Source organism: Podarcis tiliguerta (genome assembly GCF_965153285.1).
Source record: "Podarcis tiliguerta genome assembly, chromosome: 1".
NCBI classification, from domain to species: domain Eukaryota; kingdom Metazoa; phylum Chordata; class Lepidosauria; order Squamata; family Lacertidae; genus Podarcis; species Podarcis tiliguerta.
The window spans coordinates 41,362,558-41,373,780 of record NC_139534.1 but is presented as its reverse complement, the minus strand read 5'-3'; the positions used below and the strand labels follow the sequence as shown (position 1 = coordinate 41,373,780).

General features: G+C 39.7%; 1 protein-coding gene across 5 annotated transcripts in view; it reads right to left on the bottom strand.

Annotated features, from left to right (window-relative positions):
• The window catches only part of NCKAP5 (NCK associated protein 5), a 588,547-nt gene that overhangs the window by 499,380 nt on the left and 77,944 nt on the right, over positions 1-11,223 (bottom strand). The window lies entirely within an intron of this gene.

Genomic DNA, 11,223 nt, shown 5'->3' with positions numbered 1-11,223 from the left:
CTTGTACTGTCAAGAAATAAGTCTGTTTGATTTGTAGTCTTGAATTTTGAATCCACACAGTTGCTGCTTTAGAGAATTCAGTCTATAACTCTATGTGATCGACCGGCTTTTTCTATAGCTTACTATTTCAGTTACAGACCACATTCATGTCCCTAGATGTCCTCAGAAAGGCATATCTCTTGCCTAGCCAGCTGATAAAATAGTTTACTTAAGGAAAAGCATACTATGAAAGCACAAGGCACGTTCTCCACACATGTCAAGAACATAAAAAAGTTTCTGATCAAATTGAACAATGTGTTCACCATTGCATATATAAATTCATGATGGCAATTTGAGATTCTTCTTATAGAATGCCCACCTGTGGATGCAACATTCTTGGCTTTTACCACAAGTTCCTCATCAGGTTTCAAGACACTGCATAAGTCCTTTCGTGTTTGGAAGATATAATGATTAGGCTACATCAGTTCTGGCCAAGGAATCCATGCCCTAGTAAAATAAGGCCTCCTGTGTGAAATATTTGCAAAAGTGTTCTTAAGCAAGACCAAAGACCACAAATACAAGTTGGGTCCTGTTTAGGGCTAATCCATATCATGCAGCTGTGTCTCAGACAAAAACACTCTCCACCTCTAGCAAAAGGCAGACAAACATTTTAGTCATGACACATTGCAGAATACACAAGGACCCTGGTTTTTTCCCCTCCAAGGCAAAACCATAAACAAAATTATTATCTGAGTTACCCCCTTTTTGTACAACTATATGAAGAAATGCCTACATAATACACAGAGTGCCATTCTCAAGGAATGGCTAGCACCGTGCTAAGCATACTTACTAGATAAAAAGCCCCATTGAATTAAGTGGGAGATAGCTCCAAGTAACCATGTATAGCATTGCACTGCATAACACTTTATAAAAAAAGGTTCTAAACTAGTACCAAGTGAAATCACCTCTACAGGATGCTCTCACCTCCATTTAAATTATTATGTTTAGTACAGTATTTATCATATTACTTTTCTATCGCAGAATACCCACAGAAATTTACAGAGTAGCCACACATTCAGTACAATAAAACTTACAACTAAAAAAAAAGCCTAAAACCACAGCAGTAGCAATACAAACACTCTATATAAATTCATTGGGGAACCAGGGGGGGCAGAAGTCCTAACCCAAGTGACCAATGGTGGCACTAACAGCCTTGGCCAGTCACAGGGTCTTCTGAGTTGTCCTGACAAAAACTGCATTTCAAATTGGCCAATTGTGGCCATTCCAGTGGGCATGGTTTTGGAGGTGGACTTAGGGAAGCTAGTCTTCACTTAGACCTGCCCCCATAGCACAATATTCCGGTAGTGCTGTGAGTGGGCAGTTAGTCGGCAACGGACATCCCACCCACCCTATATCTTTTGGCCCTGCCTGCAGGTAAGCAGGCAGTGCTCTAGCACAACCTTGCTGTGGAATTAACTGGTTGCTGTATTCAGGGCCAGGGAGGAATTTGTCTGCAGACAAATTGGGCCTATCTAGAGGTTTTGCCCACCTCATAGCAACAATCACATGCACGTAACCCCTCTCCATGTACTTAGGGACTCTACGGAGCAGCCTAGAGTGGACAGACAGGAGAGTTGGAGAGACTGCTATACTGTATGTAGGAAGTGCAGCATATAAAGAAATGAAGATGCATCTCTATTACAAAGTAATAGAATGGGTTGCCATTGCAGGGTTTGCTTTATTAAATGATTCATATTCAAGACCACAACAATCAGGATTAACAGACACTGAAATAAATAAATAAATAAATAAATAAATAAATAAATATTTGCAGACACATAGTGCCTGTATCCATGATGTACACCAGTGAATGTAAAATGCCTTGAGGGACTAAAGAGTTAATAAGGATATAGAAAGAGCACCATTATATAAAACACAATCTGTCACTTAGGCACTGGAAACTGTTGGAAGTAGATGGTCTAAGTGCATGCACTTCTACCCTGGGAACACCAAAGAGTACTAAAAAAAGACGAACGTGATTTATAATATACTGATCTCGCTGCACATCCTCATTTCAGATGTTCAAAAGCCCTTGCAGGCTGTCACTTGAAGAAATTTCTGATTATTTGCTATTTTGTAGATCTGTAAATCACCTAAATGCTCATATTACTGCCATGTGCTCTGGTGGTGTGCATCAACAGATCATATCGAAATGAACTCGGGTGATGAATTATTGATAATATTACTCATAGCCAGCAAGCATTAATTTGGGGAGAGAAAATCAGAACTTCTTGCAACTATCCGATTGAATCTAATGTTAACTACAGTACTCAAATCCATTCTTTTATTTTCTTTTAATCGCTTGATGGTCACCACAAATATTGTTTCTTATTTATGGTGAAACTGAAGTATGCTGAATATATTGCGGGACATCTTTTTCACTGTAATAACATGGCACAGTCAGCTTCTCTGCAGCACATACGTTTTTAATACAGTATACAGATAACCCCATTTTCTGACGTGAATCTCAGCAAAGAGTTTCCCTGTTCTGATTTGACAGACTTTGTGGGAATGATTCCAAAACCTTGCATATTGTGGCCAATAGCTAGTACAATAAAGATATTTGGATTGGATTGAACCCTTGCATTCTAAATAAATAAATTTACCTCTGTCCTATGGAACGTAATCTACGTTTTTAGCAGCAGAGGAAATGAAGGGAAGTAAGGAAGGAAGGAATGTATTTGGGCAGTAAGGAGTAAGAGTAAATACAGTTAGAAGACAGTGTATGTATGGCCTCGTTCATATGCAAATATATATGCTGCACTGGCTGCCAGTGTGTTTCCAGGCACAATTTAGCCTGCTGGTTTTCCTTTAAAGCACTAAATGGTTTGGGCCAAAGCTATTAATTGGAATATATGTGCACTCTTACCATTCAATCTGCAGTTTCAGATGTGCTCCACTGGCTCTCCTGGTGTACCATGCCTTAGGTCGGTAAGGTGAATAGTCCTTCGCTATGGTTACCCTACAGCAATGTGTCTTCCTTAAAAGAGGGCAAGTGTTGCAGTGAGACCTGGAGACTGACCTCCTGTGTTGTGGGTGGGTAAGATTGGTCAGCCATAACACCCGATTGGTAGGTCCCTCGATGTTGGGTTCAATCTGGCCAATGGGCATCAATCAAGGGTGCATATTGGCCCCATTTTTATTCAATTTCTATATAAATGATATGGTACCTCTCTTCTACAACATGAACTTACAGCCTCCAAAACTAGCAGGAAAGCATATCTATCCCTGTGCTGCTTTATGCAGATGACGCAGCAATCCTCTCAAGAACTCCTATAGGCCTTAAAAGAGCCATGAAAACATTATCAGTATACTGCAAAGAGAGCAAACTAAATTATCAGAAAACCAAAATCATTGCCAAAAGGCCCAAACCTTGCTCATGGTACATCAATGGCCATAAGATTGAGCAGGTCACCCGCTTCAAATATTTGGGTATAACCCTTCACTCTTCAGGAAGTAGAAAAGCCCATGGGGATTATGTTGCAGGGAATACCCAGAGATGCATAAATGCAATACTCAGGTACCTCAGGATTAAAGGCGGACAATATATACCTGCAGCCCTCAAACCTTTTGAGGCCAAATTCATTGCACAACTTGTATATGGTGCCCAATTAGGCCCCTTTGCCAACTGCACACCATTAGAACTGGTACAATCTAAGTTCTTAAGATCAGCCCTACAAGTGCTTAAACACATCTCCAATGCTACCATACGTCTTGAAACTGGGTTTGTAAGGATCACCACACTAAATTACTGGCTGAGACTCTCTCTCCTCCTGCGTGGCCTTCCTCCCTTAATTATTATTTCTGAACGACATGGAAATGTGCAGTGATAAACATAACAACTACTCTAGGCTTCACACCGCAGACCCTACTTGACTTAGGTTTTAACAAGCCCCAAAAACCATCAAACAGGGTGTAGAAGATACAAAATGCCAAGAAGATCTAGCCAGGTCCCTGACATTTTTAATCAGTGAAACCAGAAGACACTTCACCTCCCAGATGCCATATATGATGAACCTTGAAATTCCAAAACAGCAAAGGGCTTTCACTCTGGTCTGTTGCCAGGCCCTCCCTTTAGCCATCCAAGATGGCAACTTTAGGAAGATACCGTATGAGGAGAGAAAAGGCCCATGTGGCTCTGGGCAACTGGAAATAACAGAACGTGTCTTTTTTCACTGCCAGTACTATACAGATATACCAGCTAGGTTCAACTTCCCTATATTACATAAATTCCCAGGTTGCACAGAACAACTTTATACCTTCCTGCTACTTCAAGATGAAAACCCATATGTTTCATACTCAGTTGCTAGATTCTGTGCTACCAAAGGATGGTTTGCGCCACAAACTAGGCCCCAAATGCAAGGTCTCTGCTCCCTTACAGTAGCTTTTAACTGTTTGTCCCTTACTAATTACTAGTTTTTTTATTCCTTGCCTGATTTAAGTCTTATGTGTTCAGTTTATTCATGTTTTATCTTATGCAGGTCTGTGACTGAAAGAAAGTTTGATACCTGATACTTGATACAGTGGTACCTCGGTTTACGAACTTAATCTGTTCCGGAAGTCCGTTCTTAAACCAAGGCACGCTTTCCCTAATGCGGCCTACCACCGTCGGTGCCCTTCCACCGTTCGGATTCCATTCTTAGACTGAGGTAAAGTTCTCAAACCAAGACACTATTTCCGGTTTTGCCGAGTTTATAAACCAAATCGTTCTTAAACCGGACTGTTCTTAAACCAAGGTACCACTGTTCAACTGTTGAGTTGTGTGTTAAAAGTAAATTTGTGTATGGTTCTAAACTCTGTACTGTTTTTTATCTGTTTTGCCTGCAAGCCGCTTTAGATGGGCATTTGCTCAGAAAAGCAGCCTAAATAAATACTAATCATATTATGTTGATTTTGAAAATACACAAGGCCTCTATGAGAAACCAGCTTCTTAAACATTAATTTTAATCTACTTTACAGAAGATTAAATAAATTAATGAAGTACAGTATCTGATATTTAAAATAAAATGTTGAAGATACAAACATGTAAATACAAGCAACTTTCAGGTGTGGGTGTGGTACTGTGCCTGAAAACTATATAATTTAGCTATATCATTAAAGAAATCATGGATACTTATCTATGGATTAATTATCTGTGTTGAACACAAAACAAAGCAAAGTAAGAAACTAGTGACATAGAGCTAAAATTGAAAATTAAAGTAACTGGGGAGGGTTTTTTTAATTAGGAAAGTAAAAGGGCTTTGGGAGGTCGAAGGTTTTTTGTTTGTTTGTTTGTTTTTAATTGCTTTCCAGAACTAACAATGGGATTTTTAAAAATAAAATTGGGTAAGGAGCCTTAATAGTCTGAACATCTTTCATTCAGATAGAAAATGATTTGTGGATATATAAGATATATAAGCTATTATATACAGGAGTAGATAGGGAAGATGTCAGACGACATTTTAATTGTTTCTCACAGGTACCTAGAGGTTGTTAAATAAAATGCAAAATAAAGAACTTAATTCATTTGGCATGTGAGAAGCTTCATTTCCCAACCTTTCCCGATTTTAAAATTGATAATAATATGCAGGCAAAATGCTAGAGTCCTACTTGACCCAATAACTCAACAGGCAACATCTAGTATCATGCAAGTGAACTTCTGCTCTTTTCCATTCCTTTCCTCCCCCTGGAACCCTCTGCCCAAAATCTGCTCTGGAAGCATAATCATAACCCCAAACCACCAGAGGAAAGTCCATTCTGCTGGTGGATGAACACCACTAGATTTCATAATTGTTTGCATCCTTTGCCTCCCCTTCCTCATTTTCCCACAATTGTTCCAGCCAGCACATTTCCCCTTGATATAATCCTACATACTTCTCTCCTCTGTGCTTCTCCGTAAAGCTTGTAAATTCATGTAAATCTGCCTACTAAGATTATTTTCCACATAAGGTTCATGAACCTATATAATATAATGAAAATGCTAGATGCTAAAGGATTCCACAAGCACTTGACTGAATCCTTTAGGGTAGTAAATAAATGTTATGAAAGTTCATGGAGAAACTATTATCTAAATTACTAAATAAAAAAAGACTGCAGTTATGTTCCAGGAATGCATTTCTGGCATGGAAAGTGAAAACTTGTACACAATGTCTTTTTATAGACTGGTCTGGGTAATAAATGGCTGCATTGATGTACTTCTAACTGTAGCCATTTTTCCCTCAAGAGAATTAGAAGTGACATCAGTTTTCACGTTATCTGAGAAGAACAGAATTTATTTTGTTCATAGAATTCCAGTTTCTTTCTTTCTAGCAAGTTTTTGTTACTGAAACAAACTTTTCTTTTGATTATTGTTTCATGAATCATGAGACTAGCAGCCAATTCTTTAATATCATTATTACTGTAATGGAATGCTTTCAACTCTCACATTTTGTATTACTCTAACAAATATTTCTGGAACACTATGGAATTGCTGTTTCTTTTGGGAAAGGGAAAACTTTCCCTGTTGAAATTTGTGACCTTCTTCCCCCATCTGCACCTAAACTGAAGGACACCAAGCACTTCTGAGATGATGAATGAAATTAGAACGTGACAGAAATCCAAGCATGGCCACTTACATATCGCCAAAAGAGAGAAAATGCATCATCAAAAAAGAGGTGAGAGTAGGATACTGATTTGAATAAAATTTCCATATTCTAATTTATATGTATATATGCAAGTATAGAAATAATTACTATAATAATAATATAGAAATACAGGGACGCGGGTGGCGCTGTGGGTAAAACCTCAGCGCCTAGGACTTGCCGATCGCACGGTCGGCGGTTCGAATCCCCGCAGCGGGGTGCGCTCCCGTCGTTCAGTCCCAGCGCCTGCCAACCTAGCAGTTCGAAAGCACCTCCAGGTGCAAGTAGATAAATAGGGACCGCTTACTAGTGGGAAGGTAAACGGTGTTCCGTGTGCTGCGCTGGCTCGCCAGATGCAGCTTGTCACGCTGGCCACGTGACCCGGAAGTGTCTGCGGACAGCGCTGGCTCCCGGCCTATAGAGTGAGATGAGCGCACAACCCTAGAGTCTGGCAAGACTGGCCCGTACGGGCAGGGGTACCTTTACCTTTACCTTTAATATAGAAATAATTACTGTAATTATGAACAGCTACACTATTGTGATCCATGCTCTGGACCCTTCCATTTAGACTACTATAATGTGTTGTGCATAGTGCCTACCTTGAATACAATTAGGAAACTGAAGCTGATTCAATAAGAGGTTACTAGGATTCTAACCAAGGCAGTCTACTGGGAACATATTTCACCAGTTCTCCAAGTGGCTACCAGTTCATTTCTAAATCCAGTTCAAGATACTTGTTTTAACTGTAAAATTTCTACCTAGCCTTAAGATATGATAGGCTTCCCATGGCAATCTGGTTGAACAGCTTGGCTATTTTCTGATGCTTTTACCTCAGAGTGCCTACTTCCATATGTACCTGCCTGATGTTAAGATTCTACTAAGGTCCTTCAGATCATAGCTGACAACTTTTCCCTTTTCTTGCGAGGAATCCTATTTGGATTAAGGGAATTTCCCTTAAAAAAAGGGAAACGATCATAGCTGACAACTTTTCCCTTTTCTTGCGAGGAATCCTATTTGGATTAAGGGAATTTCCCTCAAAAAAAGGGAAACGTTGACAGCTATGCTTCAGATGGGCAGTGACTGCTAGGGGGAGGTCTTTTTTCAGCTGTGCACCTACTTGTTACCAGGCAGACAGATTGAACACACAACCATGACACAAGCAAAAGCAGAGTGGATGAGATCTAAAACAGTGGTGGCATTTTGCTCTATGCTGGTTGTGGGGAGGGGATTTAATTGTTTGCAGTTGACACCTGAAGCGTACCTTTTCGCCCACAGTTGCTTGGCTCATTGCTGTCCCATCAGGCAGCACATCTCCATTGTGATTTTGTCACATGAGAATCAGCAAATTTAGATTAACATTTGCCAACATGAAGCTCTCCAGGTGACTATGATGGTTGGAGGCGGCTTGTTGGGGCTGTAGTCCAAAACATCTGAAGGGCATCAGGTTGGCAAAGTTTAGTTTAGATATTGAATTATCTGTAAATTACACCACTTATGCAAGTAGACTACATGCACAAGCAATGCTATGTCACAAGCAGGGCTTGGGTTGTGATCTTGGCTCTTCAGAGATTAAAAAGAAAATGCACAACATGTTTCTAATCATGTGATAGGAGCCATAATCTCAACGGTCAATATGTGAAGAAAGTTCCAAAGGAACTAGTCCATTTATCTTACAAAGTTGTTTATTTGTGTTAATTCAGTCTGCCTTGCTAGAATAACGAAATATGCTTCTTTGCCTTCTTTTCCTATCCCATTTGACTTTAAAAAAATAATAATCTGAATTTAAACACGTTCTGCTTCTATTATTAATAATCTCTTTCAAGGTGCTTAGCGCATGCATGATTTCAGTTTCTTTGAACAGTTTAGGAGCACAAAGCAAGAATTAATAAATAGAAACAGTGATCATTCTCAAAGTAAGCTATGATGCAAATCGATGTAAAAAGACGTATGAAAATAGCAAGCCTAGAAGTTATATGTGGTGGGATGTTTGCCACAGGGTGACTGTTTCAGAATATATTGTTTTCCTTCCATTCCTTTAAGAAAAAAAATAGAGTTTGGAACCAGCTCTGCCTGCTCCTAAGATTTCTGTAGGATTTTGTGTCCTAACATTTTTATCTTGATAGCCTTAGTCTGGTCCAAAGAGCAGCAGCCAATGTGCAATCAGCATTCCTTGCTAAAGTCTCTATTTTGTAAACCAAAGGTCACCATATCAAATGCTCTTTAAAGATTTTAATCTAAATAAGGGGGCAGTGCAGAGATAGAAGATTATACTGCTTCCAAATGTTTTAAAAAACAACACAATGCTATGCTCATCAGTCTTTAAAAGATGCAGAACAAGAATGGATTGCAAAAAAAGAAGAATCTTTTGACTGTAAATTCACAAAAAAGAGCCTAGTTCCAGTACAGGCCCCTTTATGTGAGATTTGGTTAGCTGTTCCCACCTAACTCATTTCAGGATTATTCTTTAGATACCATTTAAATCTGCATAGTCTCCAAGTGTTAGAGAGACTAGTTTCACAATCTCCAGGCTTGAATTCTCTGGCCATGTTTGCACGCAATGCTAAACGGTGGTTTACCCCTTTGTGGCTGAGCCCAAACAACCCTGAGTGAATACGTATCAGACTCATGTACTCCTAAATTCCCTTTGCTAGCATTTTCGTTCACTTTCACACAATCATGATTTAGCATTCCATTCAAATTAGGGACCCTGATTTCAAACAAGCAATGGTTAGTTTAACAAACCAGTTTAATAACCCTGGGCCTTTGAGGTCTGCTTGTTCTGAAACATACCAGGGTTTGTTTAAAACCCAAGATACAGTATCTAGTCTAGACATAATGTTAAACTGGGATTATTATTTTTTTTAAGTTAAACTAAACTCCATCCAGTCATGCTTGAAGAGAAGAGGGGAACATGCAAACACAAAGCTTTGTCCAGGTTCATCCACAGCCATATGCAAATCTATCTCTACTGCTGAATAGGAAGAAAGTAGCTCCGGAAACCTGATAAAATGCATTCCAAAAGTGAGCTTCATCTATTTACCTTGGTGGACCAAAATCCACTATGAAAATAAATACTTCCTTTAAAGCCATAGATATTGGCTATTAGAATTGTAAGGCAGAGTGCTCATCTGTTCTCTCTCATCCCATGACAAGAAAGAGTAAGTGGCCACTTACTCTTTCTTCCTATCCCTAAGATGGCAGCCAAGGGTTCTCTACTGTGTGGTACCAAATTCCCAGGGACACATTTGAAGTATCATACAGTTTCCCCACATTTCCTTTAGAAAGACAGCTGCTGAAAACCCAATATATGCCCTGAAATATCTGAGAGGTGGAGGCCTGTTAATAAGCCTAATGCTAAAAGAGGCCAGTCACTAAGGCAGCCTGCTGAAAACACCCCTCTGCTGCCTCTCAGAAGCTTTAGGAACTGAGAGGCCAGAAACAAGAAAAGAATCCATTAGTTGCACAAATGTGCATTCATTGCCAACTTCAATTTTCTTAGTTTCCCCCTTTGGAATCCAGAATCCATGCATAGATTTCTTTGTTTAAAAATTACTCATATTTGGCACATTCGACTACTTTGCTGGAAGAGCCAAATATGGTGCAATAAGGCCCAGTAATTCCTTTGGGTTTCCCCTCCCCTTATAGCTTGCAGCTCTATTTTCAGCAACATACTTTTATTATTAATAGCAGTCCCTCATATACTGCAGATGCCTTGCCAAATAATCACAAAGCATTTTCGCAAGGTATGGTTTGTTTGTGTCTTATTGCCTTACTGAGACACTGAATCCACTGGAGAGAGAAAATCACATCATGTTGAATTAAATAGTACAGGAAATGATCCAGGGAATCTTCTGTTGAGGTAAAGACCCTGTGCCGCTTGACCTCACTAAAGAGACAGGGTCACACATTATTTTTGCCATAGGATTGTAAAGGACTGGAAAAGATGCAGAATTTTCTCACATTTCTTCTAGTAACATTTTTGTCAGTATTCTTTTTGACAAGCTAGACATGGTAGGTCCCATCTGCACTATTCATTTGAAGCAGTCATGGGTTCCCACAATGAATCCTGGGAACTGTGGCTTCCTATGGGGGTTGAGAGTTTGGAGACCCCTATTCCCCTCACAGATCTACACAGATCCTAACAACTCTCAGCACCCTTAACAACTTACACTTCCCATGATGCTTTGTGGGAAGCCATGGCTGTTTAAAGTGGTATGATACTGCTCTAAATGTGTAGTAAGGATGGAGCCATAGATTCACACCACCCTTTCTTCTTACCGCCATATCTGTCCCTCTTCTTGTAGAATTGATTCTTAACAAGACCGACTTACATGCACTTTCCTAGTGTAGTGTTGGGTTTTCCAGTGGTTTTTTAGTCTCAACAAACATGTAACAATCAATAAAGCAATACATGTCATTTGCTGCCTCTTAAACTATTATGTGTGTTCTGCTGTTATATCAGCTTTGGGAAAGGCAAGGAAGGCTACCCATAAGTTTTCATAATAGTTCACAAGTGCTGGTGTGGGGTCAACCATGTTTGGTTATGGCAGCACTGTCTATTGGGTATCACCACTCAAGCTGCAGT